This window comes from Apium graveolens, chromosome 10 (assembly GCF_009905375.1).
Source record: "Apium graveolens cultivar Ventura chromosome 10, ASM990537v1, whole genome shotgun sequence".
Lineage (NCBI taxonomy): Eukaryota > Viridiplantae > Streptophyta > Magnoliopsida > Apiales > Apiaceae > Apium > Apium graveolens.
This window is the reverse complement of record NC_133656.1, coordinates 142,986,873-143,008,606: the sequence shown is the minus strand read 5'-3', so window position 1 is coordinate 143,008,606 and position 21,734 is coordinate 142,986,873. Positions and strand designations below refer to the sequence as shown.

General features: G+C 36.3%; 1 long non-coding RNA gene across 7 annotated transcripts; it reads right to left on the bottom strand.

Moving 5' to 3' along the window:
- Nucleotides 1-1,154: 1,154 nt before the first annotated feature.
- On the bottom strand, nt 1,155-18,958 carry LOC141693706 (uncharacterized). Of its 7 annotated transcripts, none has more exons than XR_012563216.1 (5): nt 18,659-18,955; nt 18,325-18,446; nt 18,110-18,225; nt 17,936-18,028; nt 1,155-1,271 (listed from the first exon to the last, which is right to left on the bottom strand). It is a non-coding gene; the product is annotated as an uncharacterized LOC141693706 (long non-coding RNA). The 7 variants fall into 7 exon arrangements; XR_012563215.1 differs by lacking the exon at nt 1,155-1,271 and adding an exon at nt 4,699-4,799; XR_012563213.1 differs by lacking the exon at nt 1,155-1,271 and adding an exon at nt 13,525-13,670.
- Between the last annotated feature and the right edge of the window lie 2,776 nt (nt 18,959-21,734).

The following is a 21,734-nucleotide window of genomic DNA, read 5'->3' as shown; positions in this document are numbered from 1 at the left end:
TACCATGTGAATAAAGGGTTGCAAACATGTGTATTACATAATACAACTTTTAAAAACATCAAAGGCAGCATTCAATGTATGAACCCCATTAAATAATAACTCACCGCCTCATAAATCAATGTGCCAGATTGAGAAATAATTCCGATCCTTCCTGGTTCGTTATAAAAACTTACAACATATGAAATATCTGTCAGATGAAGCATTATATATTAAATATATGAAACAAGCTCGACACATTTCCTACAAGTACATGTATTTAAAATCCAGATGATAACCAGCTATTAACCATCAAATATCTGAAATTGACACTCTTTCTCTTTGTTTATAAAACCATAATTATAATATCTATAAAATTGATGTAATGCACAGAGGAACTATAATGGCCCCCTAGGCCCTCGGACAAACATTTTCACAGCCGCTACATCATGGGGGAATTTGGTTGATAATATTTTAAGAGGTTTTCTCAATTCTGTGTGAATATATTTTATAACTTACAAGAGCTCTATGCGTCAAAAAGGCAGCACAAAACCTAAGCTTTTGACCATCAAAATACAGAATTAAGTAATGATGAAAAACTTAAAAGCTAATGCAAATTACATTTACACAGAGAGGGAGAGAACTAACACAAGAAAACACTTTAAAAGCAACACCCTGATTCAGTATAAAACATACAATATGATTATTGGGATAATATAAGCACAATATAAGCTTAAATAACAGGTACAATATAAAACATACAATTTGATTATTGGGAAATAAGTCAATAATCAAGTTGTCTATGTTTTTACTGTACTGAGGTTTTTGATATCACTAAAGATGGCTTTTCTAGCATGCAGCACATGACAGGTCACACAGATTTAATACAATTTATACTAGCTCAGAAATTAAAAAAAAACTAGAAAAAACAACTCAAACTTTTGCATTTCTATTTTCATTTTGGACTCTAGTGCAGACTGAGTTATGATCCGACTAATTATCCATTCACTACAACTCAAACTTTTGCATTTCTATTTTCATTTTGGAAAAAAGATAGATGAATCTTAAATAGTGAGAGAAAGAAGAGGAACATCGAATGTTATTTATCTTTAGCAGGTTTTTAAAGGTATAGTTGTAAGAGATTACCGATGATTAAATATATGAAAGGAAAATGATATACCACATACAAACTAGACTGTAAACAAAGGAAAGGTACTCACTTTAAAACCATATTCTTTTTTAAAAGAGATGATGGTATTGCTCCAGATAATCTGTTATTCTGCAAGTACCTGCGTCTAATATCAGAATTTTTTTAGCTTATACTGAATAGCTACGTGAATAGTAAGAGTAAGAAAGTAAGAGTACGAGTAAGAAAGTAAAACACTGAATAGCTACGTGAAAGTGGTCGGTTATGTTCAAACTTTTTAGCTTTCAAATACAATATCAGAGCTACCCAGTCAACTCATTTCATATGGAAACTTATATAGGGAGAAAATATTATTCTTTATTTAATTTCTTTGCCAAATTTAATAAGAAATTTTTATTTTCTTCTGTGTATGCATGGAAAAAGCATATTATTGTCACAAAACAGTTTAAGATTTACCTCTTTTATCATGCATACTAAACTTGTATTATAACAGAGCAGAACGTGCTCTAGTTGCTGTAATTAAAGTGGAAACTAAGGTGTATTTTTGCTAATAAACCTAAATTATACTAATCATTCTATTTTTGCCGTAAATAAACCTAATCATTCTATAGCCCTGCATTTTTGCATAAATCAGGTTGATACCTGTATAAATTACCAACGAACCTTTATCTGAAAATGTAATATTGACTACTCAGACACCTAATCAATATATTTAGCTCTCTTTCATATTATAACAGAAGAAAACAAGTAGAAAAGCAATAAAATAATTGCTACAAGAGTCCTTGATAAATGGTCTAATTTTTGAAAAAGAAATTACATGATGAGACCCAACAGTTGGAATAACAGATCCAACCCAACCATTAGCACAAATCTTATAAACACCCAAAACAAACAAACCCCACAAAACACAAAGAACATCCACTGCCCTAGCAATTCTTACATCAGGAATAGTCAATATTACGTTTTCAGATAAACTTATCAATTCACTACAATTGCACAAACAAAATTATCGAAAAAGATTGATCTAAATGTCCAACTTAATTTACAGAGACTAGTCAATAATAATGAAACAACACAATTACAAAGACACACACAAACTAAAACAAGAAATACATACACAAAAGAAGATGACGCATATCGAGAAATTATAACGAAGTAATACAGAATAACTGCTGCATCTACAATCTACAAATTATAATAAAAACTAATCAAATTAGCACAATTAGATATACACATAGACAAACTAAAAGAAGAAGATAAGAAAATACATACATAAATCAACACATAAATATAATTATATATATTTAGATGTATGTGCATAGAGAGAGGAGAGAGGTAGAGCGAGATGAGAGGAGAGAGGTAGAGAGATGAGAGAGGAAAGCAGGGAGAGAGAGAGAGATCAAATGAAGTTTGATTGAACTCAAAATGAAGAATCAAACCCCCAATTTGACATTCAATTGAGCCCTAATTTGATATTGAAATCAATTGAGCCCTAAGTTCAAATATAAATACCTAATTATTAATTAAAAATTTCAAGTTATAGCGAGTAGATAGAGATATAGTAGACAGAGATCGAGAGAGAGAGTAATGAGATTGAGAGAGCACAAAGGGGAGAAGAGAGCGAAAGAATGAGAGAGAGAGAGAGAGAGTAATGTGACTGAGAGAGCTAAATTTTAATGGGCTGAAAATAGGCGGCTTTTTACCCAAAAAATTGGGCGCTGGGTTTGAATGTTTTCATAAATTTTACCTCCTTATCAAATTTCTAAGATTTCATAAATCTATTTTCAAATATTTAAATATTTTATTTATTTTATTTTTTATATAAATATGTATATTCAAATATTTTAATTTTGTTATTTTTAAACTTATACACCAATGCTCATATCAAGACGACAATAATTTATATGTTTTATTATTTTTAAAAATTCTATTTTAAAATTCTATTAGGTTTAAAATATTTATTTTAACTTTTTTTGCTAATTAATTCCTCTTTTAACTTTTTTAAGTTTTAATATGTACAAAATTCGCATATCGTCACAGATTTTATTCATTCTATCTGTATATCACCCTCAATTCTTGAAAATGAATTTAAATTGAGAATTAATCTTAAAAAATATCATATTTATGTTTTGATACTCTAAGATAACACTTTGACCAGAATGTTGCAAGCTGTAACACTTTCGACCTAATGCAACGCCACGGTTTTGGTTAAGGTAACATAAAAAAACAAAATGTTAAATTAGCTCATAACTGCCCTATCTAAGGTAACATATTAGGTAACATTCTTTAGGGAGGGGGTTGCGATAGGCCATCTATGGCATAGTGTAATATCAACACAAATATGCACATTAGCTCCAGTATCTATCAACCATTCATTTGACATATAGGTAGAAAATATTATAGGGTTGTAAGATACATAACGGTCAATGTTGGTTTTAGAAGTCGTAGCCTCACCAACAACCATGTTCACTACGGGCCCACTTGCGGTTCCAAGCACAACATTCTCTTGCGCTACCACCTCGGTTTTCTTCACTTTCTTTGTAGGGCAGTCCTTACTCCAGTGCCCAACCTGCCCACAAGACCAACACGGTTTGTTTGCCTTTGGTTTCTTGGCCTTGTCCTTGTCACTTTTAGGTTTATTACTATTAACTTTCTTAGCAACAACCTTCCTTTTCTGTCCTACAGTTGCCACGTTTACCTTCGAGGTACCGTGCTGCTTAGTTGGCATCACATGTCCTTGTTTGGACTTGTGTTGTTCTTGGACCGAGATGTCCAACATAAGGTTGGTCCAGATGATCTCTTATTTCTTTCTTTTCAGGGGGAGAGAGAACTCTTCCCAAGACTTCAGGAGCTTTTCAATCACGCTCATAACCTTGAACTTCTCAGGGAGGTCCATTCCAGACTCCTTTAAAGCATGCACTATCATCTCGAACTCATGCACTTGCTCAATCACGGACTTATTGTCCACCAGCTTGAATTCAAGGAACCTAGCCACATAATACTTTTCTAGACCATGTGAGTCAATATTATGTGTCTGCTCCAGTTTCTCCCATAAGAGTTTTGCAGAGTAGGCATAAGAAGAATAGACATCAAATAAAGTGTTTGTTAGAGCAGTCAAAATGGCCGCCCTAGCCACCCCATCCTTCTCAACCCACTTCGTAAAATCCATAACAGTGTCAGCCTTTTCTTGATCTACAACCGGTTTCTCATACTCCACAACCAGTCACAAACCCTTTATAGTCAACCACAATTTCATCCTTTTTCTTCCAGTTAGAAAAGCCAATGCCACCATTAAATTTCTCCGATAAACTAGTTAATTCAACGACTTGTGAAAAACTATAAATGGCCTAATCAATGACCCCAGCAGTTGCACCAGAACTACCACTGTGACAGCCTCAACCCTGGGGTCAGGAGTTGACGTCACTAAACACAATTACCAAAAATATAAACAACAGAATTATTATTAAAATATACTAACTTGACCCCAAACCAAGATCCGATCCAGGTTCAAGTATAATTCAGGTTCTCATTATTACAAACTCTTTATTCAACATCTAACGCACACTAACTTTATTCAGCAACTCATCAGACCTCATGGCCTGATACAAACTACCTCAGAGGAGCCGGGTCCAGTGGGGGCGGGAACATGGGTCGGTCTGACTAATCTTCTAGGCATCTGCGAGATATACATAACAGTTTGCAAGGGTGAGCCTAATCGCTCAGCAGTACCAAAATATGAATAACAGAATAAAACAGTAATGTAACAATGATAGGAACAGAACTGTAATTATGATATCAACATTATGTAACAAAATCGGAGAAAACTGGATATCATTAACTAGCATGCTTTATCGGAACAACATAATAGTGTGCTGTAAAAATATCAGAGTCAAATTTTAGCATGCTAATCACATTTATAAAATCGTTATATCAACTACACATGCCCTTACAGGAATCACCAAAACCAAATCAGATATGTAGCGGATATGTGAAGACAGCTGATCAGGCTATCAACACCAGACAGCTCCAACTGCCATCTCATTCACCTGTTCCGGAACTCAGAGACTAGCTAGGTCTCTGACCTGCTGGACTAATCGGTTATACAATGCGTGCAACCGAATTAGCCTCTTACGCCACCTCAATAGGCCTACTCTAGCCCCAATGTATCCCATATCTGATCGTTTTATCCAGTTTTCAAAATCACCTTTACCTATCTCTTTTCAAAATTAATTCTGTCACAGCACACTATTCAAATCCTCTTTTCATTTTAATCACATTTAGAGATAAGTGTTTTCAGAAATTACTATTCCCCAAAACATAATTTTAAACAATATTTTCAAATACGGGGGATACGTAACTTAAAACGTTTCTGTTCCATTACGAAAGTACAATATTTAGTTATTCACATATACTGAACCATAAAAGAATGGTCAGGGTACTTGCCTTGCAACGCTTTACAAAACCCTAAATAGCTTTCACGCTGACTTTAATCCTGGGAAAACTCGATCGGAATCTACAAATACAGAATACCCTAATCAGTTACATCGACAGGCTTGATATCCTCAAATTCTAACAACTCAATCCGATAACCCGACTCATATTATTATTATACACATAATCACGTAATCACATATCCCGAACATAAATCGGGGTAACACGTAGAATATAATTATGTACATTAACAATATATTTTTAGAAAATCTTGGTAGCATCTTATTTGTTTATAAAACTACCCATCGATTACGATCGACGTCAATAATCACAACAATCCACAATATTTCTCCACCATTTTATACCACTTACATCCCAACACCAATCGAAATTAATTATTTAGGTCCGAAAATATTTTACGTAATTATTTTATTTATTTATAAAGTTTAGGACTCAGAACATCGTCATCACCGTCCACTCTCCGCTCGTAATGAGTCATCGCGGTACGACGGCAAAATTTATTGGTGCCGAAATATTCGGGTATCCAAATAAATTCCACCGATTATTAAAAATATTTTCCCACGCGAATTAATAATAATATCACGAATTTTACTCAATAATTCCCGCAGAAAAAGGGAATCAAAATTAAAATTGCAACAACCAAGTCCAACTGCACGCACAGGCTCAACCAAGAGCCCAAAACCAAAATCCAACAGCAAGGCCCAACAGGGAAGGCCCAACAGAAAATATCAGCACAAGCCCAAAGAACCATCCCACAATAACATCACAGAAGACAGGGGAGCAAGCACGCAGCCACGCGCCGCCCGGGCCACACCACCAATACAACACAGCAAACACGCACGTACACATCACACACACACACACATAAATAACACATACATAAATTACACACACATATATATAACAGTATATATATATACACATAATCCAACAAGACTGATCGGAACCACCAAGCTCACCGGAAAAATCACGGCGGTGGCGAGACCAAAGCAACCGGAAACGGGAACGGAGAAGAACAGGGGAGAACAGCCGGAACACGCGGGGAAAAACAGAGGAAGAAGATAGAGAACAGAGAGGGAGGGGAGAGATATAGAGAGAGATAAGAGATTAGACTGAGAGAGAGGGACTGAGATTACAGTCGAACACAATGGGAACAAAGGGAAACAAACTACAGCCAACACGTGTCCTGTGAAAAGGGATACATGTTAACTTCTTATTATAAGTTGTTAACACGTGTCCCGAAATACCCGGGGACCCGGATTTTTATCCTGAATTGGAAATTAGCGAACCGCGACATCCTTAAAACAATTTCAAAAAATCACGATAATAGTCCAAAAATAATTTAAATATCCTGAAGTTAATAAAAATATAAGTTTCGAAATTTTAAAAATACTTTTGAGGTGCGCTTTATACCCGCTTTTTAATAAATAACGAAACGACGCGCGGGTGAAACGATTTCCGAAAATTCCCAAAATAATTTTAAAATTCTCCGAATATTGTAACTTTCATAAAATATGAGTTTCGTAATTTTTGAAGATTTCCATAATTAAATACGTATTTTACAATCAAACACACTCAGAAAATCATTTAAAAATAAATAATTAATAAAATATTGATTTCTCAAATTTATAAAGTCCTAAAAATAATTATTAAAATTATAAAATTATAAAACCAATTTTTAAAGACAATCCAAATATTTTGAAATTAAAACTACAATTAAATCACTTTTTATAAGCAAAAAAATAAAATCATATATTTCACTAATAAATCACACAATTCAATTCTTCATGACAACAAATCATAAATAATTAAATAACAATCAGTAACCGCTGCCAAAATCAGTAGACACATTTTATTTATTTGTTTAAACCTTTATTACACTTCCAGATATTAGACATAAATTAAAAATACACGAGTCGTTATATTCTTTTCCCCTTAAAAAGATTCTGTCCCCAGAATCTGACTTAGCTATACAATTAAGGATATTTATCAAGCATGTCTGACTCTAATTCCCAAGTAGACTCTTCTACTCGAGGATTTCTCCACAAAACTTTTACTATAGGAATCGACTTATTCCTAAGGACTCGTTCCTTACGATCTAGGATTTGGACCGGTTGTTCCACATAGGACAAATCTGGTTGAAGCTCAATCGGTTCGTATTCTATGACTTGATTTGAATTAAAAACATAGTGCTTCAACATAGACACGTGGAACACATTATGAATGTGCTGCCACTGCGGTGGTAACGCGATCTCATAACCGACCTTTCCCATTTTCTTCAAAACCTCAAAGGGTCCTATAAATCTAGGGCTAAGTTTAACCTTCTGACCAAATCGTACTAACCCTTTCCAAGGTGATACTTTTAATAATACCAAAGTTCCTATCTCAAAGTCCATATCTTTCCTATGCAAATCTGCATTCTTTCTCTGTCTATCTTGAGCTGCTTCCAACCTTTTCAGAATCAACACTATGGCATCTTTGGTTTGCTGAACCAACTCAGGACCTAACACTTTCTTTTCTCCTACCTCATCCCAATACAACGGTGATCTACACTTTCGTCCATACAAAGCTTCGTAAGGCGGCATCCCAATACTGGCGTGGTAACTATTATTATATGAAAACTCAATCAAAGGTAGGTGCTCATCCCAATTACCTTTAAAATCTAGAACACAGACTCTCAACATATCCTCTATGGTCTGAATCGTTCTCTCACTTTGGCCATCCATCTGAGGATGATAAGCGGTGCTCATATTCAATTTTGTTCCTAGGCACTCTTGGAATTTAGTCCAGAACCTGGAATTAAATCTCGGGTCTCGATCCGACACTATAGAAACAAGCACTCCATGTTTGGTAACTATCTCATCCAAGTATAACTTAACTAACCTTTCCAACGAATACCTTTCATTGATCGGAAGGAAATGCGCTGACTTAGTCAACCTGTCAATAATTACCCAAATAGAATCATGATTCGCTCTCGTCTTTGGCAATCCCACTACAAAATCCATAGCAATCTCTTCCCATTTCCACTTGGGAATCTCCAAAGGTTGTAATAATCCACTCGGTCGTTGATGCTCTGCTTTTACCGTTTGACACACATGACACTTACTTACCCAATTGGCTATATCATTCTTCATTCCTGGCCACCAAAAATTTCTCTTCAAATCCTGGTATATCTTGGTACTACCAGGGTGGATAGAAAATTTAGAGTTATGCGCTTCCTGCAATACTTCGTTCTTCAACTCCGTTATATTAGGAATCCAAACTCTGGACAAAAATCTATACAAACCTTGACTATCTTTTTGAGTACACAACTCTTCTCCCGTCAAAGTATCCGATTCCTGTTCCATAACTCCTTCTTGACACCTTTTGATCTTTTCCATCAATGCCGGCTGGAAGGTAACTTCATATAGTTGCTCCTGACTTCTGCTAGGTACTCGAACCTCAATCTCCATTCTTTCCAAGTCTTGTGCTAATTCTTCCACAATCTTAACTAGATTCAGTCTTTCTTTTCTACTCAAGGCATCAGCCACCACATTGGATTTACCTGAGTGATAGTTAATCGAGCAATCATAGTCCTTAATCAGCTCCAACTACCTTCTCTGCCTTATGTTCAAATCTTTCTGCGTGAATATGAACTTCAGGCTTTTATGATCTGTGTAAATATCGCATTTCTCTCCATACAAGTAGTGACGCCATAACTTTGAAGCGAATACTATAGCCGCCAATTCAAGGTCATGAACTAGATATTTCTGCTCGTAAGGCTTTAACTGTCTGGAGGCATAAGCAATCACTTTGTCATGTTGCATTAACACACAACCCAATCCTTTCAAAGAAGCATCACTGTAGATTACAAAGTTTCCCGTTTCATCTGGCAATGCTAACACTGGAGCCGTCACTAATCTTCGTTTTAATTCCTGGAAACTTTCTTCACACTTTTCCGTCCAAATGAACTTCTCATTCTTCCTAGTCAACTTGGTTAATGGGGACGCAATCTTCGAGAAATCTTTCACAAACCTTCGATAATATCCTGCTAATCCAAGAAAACTTCTTATTTTCGTTGGTGTCTTAGGTTGCTCCCACTTAGATACGGCTTCGATCTTTATTGGGTCTACTTTGATACCTTCCTTACTTATTACATGACCAAGAAACTATACTTCTGTCAGCCAAAACTCACACTTAGAAAACTTTGCATACAATATCTTTTCTCTTAACTCCTGTAGGGCAATCTGTAGATGCACTGCGTGATCTTCTGGGTTCTTCGAATATATAAGGATGTCATCAATAAATATAATAACAAACTTATCCAGATACTCCTTATATACCCTATTCATCAAATCCATGAAAGCCACTGGCGCATTTGTCAATCCAAACGACATTACTAGAAACTCATAATGGTCATACCTTGTTCTGAATGCAGTCTTGGGAATATCTTGAGGCTTTATCTTCAGTTGGTGGTAGCCAGATTTTAAGTCAATCTTTGAGAAGTAACATGCTCTCTTAAGTTGATCAAACAAATCGTCGATTCGTGGTAAAGGATACTTATTCTTTATTGTCAACTTGTTCAGCTGTCTATAATCAATACACAATCTCATGCTTCCATCCTTTTTCTTTACAAATAGCACTGGAGCACCCCACGGAGAAACACTGGGTCGAATAACTCCCTTATCCAATAATTCCTGAAGTTGCTTAGCCAATTCTTTCATTTCCATCGGGGCCATCCTGTATGGAGCCTTAGAAATTGGTTCAGCTCCAGGTATCAAATCAATGGAAAACTCTATCTCTCGATCATGTGGCAATCCTGGTAACTCTTCTGGGAAAATGTCAGGAAACTCTCTTACTATAGGGATCTCATCCAAAATAGGGGTCTCTTTCTTCGTATCCACCATATGAGCCAAGTACGCCTCACATCCTTGCCGTAGCAATCTCTTTGCTTGCATCACTGAGAGGAACTTCCTATCTTGTCTCTGTCCTTGGTAACTGATCCTTTTATTATCAGGGGTATACATAACAACTCTCTTTTTCTTACAATCTATATTTGCCTTATATCGAGACAACCAATCCATCCCTAAGATAACATCAAAGTCGCCCAACTCAAAAGGTATTAAGTCAACATGGAACATAAACCCTGAAATCTCGAGGAAACATCTAGGACAAAATTGTTTTACAGGTACATTATCTTTATTAACCACTTTTATGGTCAGAGGTTCGCTTAGGTCTTCTAACATCAATTACATTTTATCCACACAATTCATAGATATAAAAGATTTGGACGCTCCCGAATCAAACAAAACATTAACAGGTACGGAATTAAGAGAAAGCGTACCTGCAACCACATCGGAATCATGAGCTGGAGACTTCTGGGTCATCTTAAAAGTCCTAGCTCTCGCAGTACTGATTGCTGGTCCTTGGGACACACTCCTTCCCGCATTACCTTGGGTCACTGACTTGCAATTCCTAGCTATGTGTCCCACTTTGCCGCAACTAAAACAAGTAACTCCTTGAATCTCAGTCTTACATTCCGTGGAATAGTGACCTTTCTGTCCACACTTAAAACAATTAACATTCTCTCGGCACTGTCCACTGTGCTTTTTCCCACACGCTTTACAATCAGCCACTGGCTTACTCATCCTCGTCGGGGCAGAGTTAACTGAAGTAGTACCGGGTTTCGCCTGGGGAAAATCCTGCCTCTTGAACCTCTTATTCTTATTCCTTCCAAACCAACGCTGGAACTTCCGACTCGCTAATCCTGATTCTAATCTAGCGGGTCCACTTTCAAATTTCCTCTTCTTCTCACCCTGCTCCTTTGCAGCTAATTTTTGATCACTCTCTATCACTAGGGCAGCCTGAACTACCTAAGTATATGTCTTGAGTTGTAAGGCTACAACTCCACTCCTTATTTCTGGCTTCAGCCCTTGCTGAAACCGCTTCGCTTGTTGAGCTTCCGAACTCACATATTCCGGTGCTATACGGGCCAACTCCATAAACTTCGCTTCATATTCCGTGACACTCCTATCTCCTTATTTCAGATCCGAAAATTCCACTTCCATTTGACTATGGAGACAATCTGGAAAGTATTTCTCCAAAAACAACTCTGTAAATCTGGCCCATGGAACTGGACCTTCTCTTTCTAGGGCTCGCGTAGACTCCCACCAATAATTTGAATCATTCCTTAGAAAATAACTAGCATAATCAGTCTTTAAATTTTCACTCACCTTGGTGAGCGCAAACGCCTTTTCCATCTCCTTCAACCATATCCTGGTAGCAACAGGATCTACCTCTCCTTTAAACTCTGGGGGCTTCACCGCTTGAAAAGACTTAAAACTAACATCCTGATTTTCCCCTCTTATCTCATGCTACTGCTGGATTTGTAGTTGCTGCTGTTGGATTTGCTGTTGTTGCCGTTGTATGAGCTGTTGTTGTTGTTGTTGTTATTATTATTGCAATTGTTGCTGTTGCTGCTGGAATTGTTGTTGCTATTGGGCCAGCTGTACAGACTGCTGATGCAACAAGTTCATCATGTCACTCACGGAAGGATCCCTAGCAGATCCGTTATTGGGCTGAGAGTTTCTCTTTGATGGCATCTCCTGAAACATAGCAGTCATATATAAGAAAATGGATTGCTCCAGCAGTTTATATTTATGCATCAGGAGAGCGTTGCCACTAAGACAATATTCTCATCCCCATTGTAATTGGATCCGTCCTGAGTGAATGATTATAATCTAGAAATGCCAGCAACAGAAACAACAATAGTAATAACAACAATAATAGCAATGCACAATATATAAAAACTGAACAATAAGATAAAGCAGCTGAAATACAATAACCAACAGAATCCAACTAGTACAACTGAAAACCCAGCTGGAAAGAACCTATCCGAGTACACACCAAAATTGGCTGTCATAGCAGCCTCACCTACTACAAACTATCACAACATAATGTACATATACAAAGTAAACAACTACAGAACTCCTATAAGTCACTCTGAGCTCTGCATCTCTCTGCTGCAACTCTGTCTAGCCACTACCACTGCCACCAATGGAACCTAGCTCAAACACTAGCCAGTTCACTAGAACCTGATACTGCACAGCTCTGAACTCTGAACTAATGAAACGGTCAACAGATCTAGCCCTCTCTACAGCCATCTGGGTCAATGCTCGCACACGGGCTCGCACCTCAGGGGAAGGGGCAGAAATACCCTGAAATGGTGCAATAGGTACCTGATCCAACTGCGCAGCAAACTCTGGACTCTGATCTCTGATAAAGGAAGTATTCACCGCCCTATGGACATGGTAATGGATCGGTGAAGAAGTACCACTAGGGGCCATAGGAGGTACCAGAGGTCTCATCATGGAAGAGCTGGGACCGCAGCCGGGAGGGAAATCCCTGACAGCAGACACATACCTACGTACCCAACGGGGACGAGGACCAGATCCAGGGATGTCTCTCAGCACAAAGGAAGGGACTGGTGGAGGAGACATAGGGGTCTCCTTGGTAACAGCATCAGGGGGTCTCTCATAATCTGAGCTATCCGAATCAGAGGGATTCTCCCGAGATGGAGAACTCAAAATCGCAATAGGCCACTGCCAACATAATAAATGTACAGGCAAGACACAACCAGGTCAAGGCAATTCTATCAAAACATTTAATAGATGCCAGGGTAACGCCGTCGGAACCCTCGACTGACTCTAAAGGTTTGCTCCTCTATATGAGTTGCTGACTCACACTTAAAGACTCACGTTATCACCTACTCGACACAATCCCTAACCTGAATCAGGGACTTGACCCTGTAGCTCTGATACCAACTGTGACGGCCTCAACCCTGGGGTCAGGAGTTGACGTCACTAAACACAATTACAAAAAAATATAAACAACAGAATTATTATTAAAATATACTAACTTGACCCCAAACCAAGATTCGATCCAGGTTCAAGTATAATTCAGGTTCTCATTATTACAAACTTTTTATTCAACACCTAACGCACACTAACTTTATTCAGCAACTCATCAGACCTCATGGCCTGATACAAACTACCTCAGAGGAGCCGGGTCCAGTGGGGGCGGGAACATGGGTCGGTCTGACTGATCTTCTAGGCATCTGTGAGATATACATAACAGTTTGCAAGGGTGAGCATAATCGCTCAGCAATACCAAAATATGAATAACAGAATAAAACAGTAATGTAACAATGATAGGAACGGAACTGTAATTATGATATCAACATTATGCAATAAAATCAGAGAAAACTGGATATCACTAACTAGCTTGCTTTATCGGAACAACATAACAGTGTGCTATAAAAATATCAGAGTCAAATTTTAGCATGCTAATCACATTTATAAAATCATTGTATCAACTACTCATGCCCTTACGGGAATCACCAAAACCAAATCATATACGTAGCGGATATGTGAAGACAGCTGATCAGGCTATCAACACCAGACAGCTCCAACTGCCATCTCATTCACCTGTTCCGGAACTCAAAGACTAGCTAGGTCTCTAACCTGATGGACTAATCGGTTATACAATGTACGCAACCGAATTAGCCTATTACGCCACCTCAATAGGCCTACTCTGGCCCCAACGTATCCCATATCTAATCGTTTTATCCGGTTTTCAAAATTACTTTTACCTATCTCTTTTCAAAATCAATTCTGTCACAACAAACTATTCAAATCCTCTTTTCATTTTAATCACATTTAGAGATAGGTGTTTTCAGAAGTTACTTTTCCCCAAAACATAATTTTAAACAACATTTTCAAATACGGGGGATACGTAACTTAAAACATTTCTGTTCCATTACGAAAGTACACCATTTAGTTATTCACATATACTGAACCATAAAAGAATGGTCAGGGTACTTGCCTTGCAACGCTTTACAAAACCCTAAATAGCTTTCACGCTGACTTTAATCCTGGGAAAACTCGATCAGAATCTACAAATACAGAATACCCTAATCAGTTACATCGACATGCTTGATATCCTCAAATTCTAACAACTCAATCCGATAACCCGACTCGTATTATTATTATACACATAATCACGTAATCACATATCCTGAACATAAATAGGGGTAACACGTAGAATATAATTATGTACATTGACAATATATTTTTAGAAAATTTTGGCAGCATCTTATTTGTTTATAAAACTACCTGTCGATTACGATCGACGTCAATAATCACAACAATCCACAATATTACTCCACCATTTTATACCACTTACATCCCAACACCAATCGAAATTAATCGTTTAGGTCCGAAAATATTTTACGTAATTATTTTATTTATTTATAAAGTTTAGGACTCAGAACATCGTCATCAACGTCCACTGTCCGCTCGTAACGAGTCATCGCGGTACGACGACAAAATTTATTGGTGCCCGAAATATTCGGGTATCCAAATAAATTCCACCGATTATTAAAAATATTTTCTCACGCGAATTAATAATAATATCACGAATTTTACTCAATAATTTCCGCAGAAAAAGGGAATCAAAATTAAAATTGCAACAACCAAGTCCAACTGCACGCAGAGGCTCAACCAAGAGCCCAAAACCAAAATCCAATAGCAAGGCCCAACAGGGAAGGCCCAACAGAAAATATCAGCACAAGCCCAAAGAACCAGCCAACAATAACATCACAGAAGACAGGGGAGCAAGCACGCAGCCACGCGCCGCCCCAGCCACACCACCAACACAACACAGCACACACGCACGCACACATCACACGCACACACACACATAAATTACACACACATAAATTACACACACATATATATACAACAGTATATATATACACATAATCCAACAAGACTGATCGGAAACGGGAACGGAGAAGAACAGGGTTAAACAGCCGAAACACGCGGGAAAAAACAGAGGAAGAAGATGGAGAACAGAGAGGGAGGGGAGAGATACAGAGAGAGATAAGAGATTTGACTGAGAGAGAGGGATTGAGATTACAGTCGAACACAATGGGAACAAAGTGAAACAAACTGCAGCCAACACGTGTCCCATGAAAAGGGATACGTGTTAACTTCTTATTATAAGTTGTTAACACGTATCCCGAAATACCCGGGGGACCCGGATTTTTATCCTGAATTGGAAATTAGCGAACCGCGACATCCTTAAAACAATTTCGAAAAATCACGATAATAGTCCAAAAATAATTTAAATATCCTGAAGTTACTAAAAATATAAGTTTCGAAATTTTAAAAATACTTTCGAGGTGCGCTTTATACCCGCTTTTTAATAAATAAGAAAGCGACGCGCGGGTGAAACGATTCCCGAAAATATCCAAAAAAATTTTAAAATTCTCCGAATATTGTAACTTTCATAAAATACGAGTTTCGTAATTTTTGAAGATTTCCATAATTAAATACGAATTTTACAATCAAACACACTCAAAAATCATTTAAAAATACATAATTAATAACATATTGATTTCTCAATTTTATAAAGTCCTAAAAATAATTATTAAAATTATAAAATTATAAAACCAATTTTTAAAGACAATCCAAATATTTTTGAAATTAAAACTACAATTAAATCACTTTTTATAAGCAAAAAAATAAAATCATATATTTCACTAATAAATCACACAATTCAATTCTTCATGACAACAAATCATAAATAATTAAATAACAATCAGTAACCGCTGCCAAAATCAATAGACACATTTTATTTATTTGTTTAAACCTTTATTACACTTCCAAATATTAGACATAAATTAAAAATACACGAGTCGTTAAGACCACCGCCTAAGGGAACCTTAGTTTCGCTAACCATTATGCTAAATAATATATAAAACTAATTATCTCGTTAAGAATGTTGGAAATATTCACTATTAGAGTAACATAGAGACAGTTATATATAAACATTTAACAAGCCAAAGCCAAGACAAGAATTAAGGAAATAAAATATGTAGGTAAATAGCATGCATATTAGTAACTGTAAGAACAAAGAAAGACCGGAATATGTACCCATAACCATACATTTAACAAAGTGATATAGAAACATAAAAGCGGAGGCCATCAACATGTACAATCAAACGAAATTACTAAACAGCTTAGTCGCCAGGCCTTGCTCGAAGCCCTGACTGCTCTTGAAGAGATAATTTCCCCCACCTGCTGTGTTGTGATGCTTGCAGTGCCTCCTCTAGGATAAAACAACTCCGAGTTTGATGTTCACAGCAACAACAAACTCAACTTCGACTAGCACCTCAGTTGCCGGAAAAACCACTAACTATGTTTGGTGAGAGCAGAGAAAGTAGAGAGGAAGAAGAGAGAAACTAGAGAGTTTTTGAGATGTGTTTTCTCTGTATCTACACCTTATGTTTTCTTTCGGTATTTATAGTACAAGAAATGAAAGTGTAACCGACTGACTTAAATATTGTATTAACTCAGCTGTTACAGAATTTAATATTTATTTCTCAGTCATTCCAGAATATATATATTAAATTCTCAACCGTCACAGAATATATATATTTAATTCTCAGCCGTTACAGAATATATATATATATATATATTTAATTCTCAGCGGTTACAGAATATATATATTAAATTCTCAGCTATTATAGAATATATAAATAAATATATATATAATGATCAAATACAAACTAAAATTAAAATAGAAACTTAAAACTAATCTAAGACATTAGATCTACCCAATCTAATGATCCCCTAAATCACACCACTCAACTACCATGTACCCTCCCACACCCAATTTCAGCTTTTCCCCTCCGTTTTGAAATTGATATTTCCCGTCAAACCGTAATTTTTATTTAAAATCCGATTTCAGTGTATTTTTCTACATCTTATAACGATCGATTTGCATATCATATGTGTTATATTTCGAATTAATTTTTAAAAAAAAATTATTTGGTTTCTAATTTCTATTCTAAATTATTTTCTATTGAAGTAGCCCCATATATATATATATATATTCAAATAAGTTTAATTAAATTAGAGTTTACCAGTTTATCCCATACGAGCCGAGTCGAGTCTAACCCACATATCAACAAACTTATTTTTCCAGTTAAAAGGATATTAAATCAATAATTAATTTAAATTAATTATCAAACGAATCTCATAACTCTTTCATGTTCCCCGCTTTAACTTAATTTCTCTATGAATTTCATTAAGAAAAATCTTAAACACATACATGAAAGTTTAAGTTCTCATATCAAGGAATAACTTCCAATCATTAAATTTTGGAATTAACATTAAGAAGATAATAAAATTTATGATCTAAAATTCATTTTTATAACATTTTTGATATGTGGTTACAATATCAACTAATTCCAAACAACTCACCAAGGAATAAACACGGCATCCAACACTGTTTAATACAGTAATTTAACCTTACCAGCATGGGCAGTTGGGGTGATCAGACCGAATGATGACTTCAACGAAAAAGACGGAGCCAGAGGAGATAATTGCACCTTCTTCCATACCATCCCTGTACATTGCAAGACATATACATGATGTGACATTAGGCACAACAATATTCTCTATACTTGTTCCTAAAATTCGTCCCCACCTCGATCAATCTAACGTCAACTTTTTAGACCTGTAAGCCTGACTGGATTCCATATCATCAATAATGCCTCTCTTGCGAGAACCTCCTTTTAGGGTTAAAACTATGTTTTTTGCTGCCTACACATTGCATTGGCAGGATTATAAACCTTAGATTTGATAATTATATCCAGGAACAATGAAACTGCTTGGAGTGTACAATAAGATCAAGAGACTCACAAACACCAGACGTCAAAGCCTTTTCACTATATCGAACATCAGAGTAGGTTTTTGCTTCCCCCTAAAATACCTATGAAGGGTATTTCTGCGGCAAACCGAGCCCAAGTTAAAGTTCGAACCACCTGCAGATGCATAACAGATAACTTGTACAATTGAGCTTTCTCTTCTGTTATGCAGCATACTGATAAAAAAATATAACTGTTAACCAAATCTTATGATATTTTCAACATCATAATAAATAAAAATCCAACATATTAATATGACATGCGCCAATAGCAAATAAATATAAAGTCTAAACATAGATAGAAGCAAAGACATAGTAAAAAGATCATACCACTCTCTCTCTACATAGAAGTTATGGAGACAGAGAAGAAAGAAAGGCCACTCATTCACTGCTTCCCGTCCGATTGCTGCCTAGACTCTAGATAGACACCACCTTCATAAATCAACCCTGTGTCTGTATTTCGTTAATTTATGTACATATGCTTAGAATATTAATAAATTTTATTGCATTTATTCATTGATAATAAACCACATAAGCACATGCAAGGCACGGGCCTCCATTTTAACTCAAATATCTAAACTTTATATTCCTTGCAATGCTTGTAAGATAAACTTTCCATGTGTCAGGCTTACTCTCCACGAGACTCTAACAGTCATTAAATCGTTTCACAGCAACCCTCGAAGCTTCTTGTAGTACTCCTTTTGTACATGTGAACTCTACCTTGTCCAATAATGTTTTTATCGCTAGAATAATTTATTACAAGCTGCATTTTATATTAAGACTGACACCATAGTTCGCCAAAAGGAATTCTCGCACTCAGTCACCTAGAGAGAGGACAATTTGTTAATTTAAGATCAAACAATAAAGAATAAAAGGTGGGTAACCTGAGATTCTGTAATACGCGTCCATTGTCTGAATCAGTTCATTACTGAACCTACATAATTGACCTTTATAGCAGTTAAGGTAACCATATAATAGTGGATCCAATGTTCACATTGCAAGTAGGCTGAATTGACCATGAACCGCTTTAGAAAAAATAATGTTGAATAATATAAGTTGATGGATCTTGCTTATATCAATTTATAAAAAACAAAACACCCAAATTAGCACAACCATCTACAATTGCAAAGCGCGCAACAATTAGAAAATTGACAAGAGAGAATGGAATTTCTTCTTTGATTGCATCAGCATATGTTTCTTGAATAAGACAACAAATTTTGATGCTCTTCCATCCACTTCTCTGAAAATTGGGTATTCTCTTCTGTATTCTGGTAATTTTAACTATGGTAACACCATTCTTTAATTCATAATTGCTAGGAGAACAGATGCATCAGGATTAATAGGGTATACTAGATTTCTTAATTCAACTGATTTTTAATTTTCTATGCCCTAATGTTGAATTTGATAATGATGAATTGCTTCCTATATTTCAAATCTCTGAGAAGGCTATCACTGATCATATTAAAAGAGATGAAAAGAATAAGCTTTTAGGATCTCCTTTCCTGCCTCAGGAGGTTAGGAAATTTTTATTGAGAAATAGACCTACTCCTTCACAAGTGCCTGCAAATCCTTATGCTAGCACCTTTTTAACATTTCCTGATGCTGTGGAACAAGACACTACCCATCTTGTTTCTAACCCAAGCATTTCTTCTACTAAACAGAACTCCAATCCAGCTCCTAAATTAGCCTCCTTTGATGTCTCCCAAAAGACATCAGTTGTACTAAAGAAAAGGCTGGTTAAGAAATCTGTTCAATCTAAACAGAGAGCTCAATAGGCCTCATTGAGTGAGAGTGAGAAGAAAGAAGAATGTTTCCCAGTCCGGAAAAGAAGGCTGATCATGTAAAATGATTCTAACTATGATGATCAGATGCCCGCTGAGCCAAGAATGAAGATAAAGAAATCAACAGTTACAAATCCTGATGACTCTGTTGACCCAACTGGAACCAAGGAGCCAACTACTGATGCTAGTGCTCTGATCAAAAAGTTTTCGGTGAACAAAAAACTGCTGGGCTCAAGAAAACTGACAATAGCATGTTGAAAAGAAAAGCTGAAGATGTGGTTAGGTACATCAGAAAGAAGAAAAAGACTCATTCCTCTGCTATGGATGTTAGTCCACAAGAACCTAAGTCTCAAAGGGATTTAGAAACTGAGAAACATCTAGTCACACAAGAACCATCCTCTCAAAGGGAAGAGGCAGACAAAGAGGCTGCAAAAATAGTTGTTGATTTTGCTCAAGGTGATCTTCTTGCTGGCTCTGAACAACTGCTTTAAGAAAAGAAGGCTTATCAGGATGTATTGTCAAAGGTGGATGCAGTTATTAATGATCTGATGTTTGAGGAGAGTACACAAGAACCTTCACCCCTTCTTGCTGAAGTAGCTCATATTCCTCAGGCCCCACAAGAACCATCAGTTCAAAGTACTGATGTTGGCCTAGTTCATTCTCTTGATAAATCAAATCCTGATGCTTCAACAAATCCTGATGTTGATCAACTATCCATTCAAGCAGCTTCTACTAATGATTCTTTGCTTCTAACTAGCTTATCAAAGCATCTTGATGCTTTGTTTGTTCCTCCACTATCATCACCTCCATTTGAGGACTCACCTTCAGGTATTGCTTATTTTCCTCTGTTGTTCTTCATGTTTGCATGATTATAAATAGTGTCTTATTTGAGGTTACCTCTATTTATATGACAAGCATACTACTCCTCTCAGCCATCTCTTATTTCTTTACAAAATTTGTGATTGTGCTTTTCTGTGAGACTGTGTAAAAATACTATGTGAGAAAATTAAATTTTGAGTGACAGTCTTCTGTACTGGCAAAAGGAGAGGTAGTTTTGAGAAAAGAATTTTATAAGTTTTTCTTTGCTTATAAACTTTCTTATGTGAGAAACATATTACTCTTCAAAGTAATATATTGTGTGAGAAGTGATGAGATCACTTGAAAAGAAAAGAGAGATTTAGATGTTACATTATTTTATATTTCAGGATCTCATCAGGAACATATACTTATTGCTAAGGATCCTCTTAAAGGCAAAACAATTCTGCCTAGCTCTGCAAATTCTTCTGAGGGTCTGTCTAGCTCTGGTTCTGATGAAGACAGTGATCCTGATGATTCTGACACAACTCAGCTTACGATTTCTATTGATGCATATAAGAAGTCCAATGTTGGTTCTTCTTCACATTTTAATGCTGATCCTTCTTATTACAATGCTGATGCTGAGCATTTTCAAAAGACTGAATAGGATTTTGCATGGAGAGATGTACATACTTCTATCTCCTCAGCTGTTGGTATGCAACATGTTCACAGTGCATATGATGGACTTCAAAACCCTGACCTTAAATTGCATCTCAAGTCCTCTACCATCTATATAAAAGGAATTATCTCTGAACTTGTTGATATGAAGA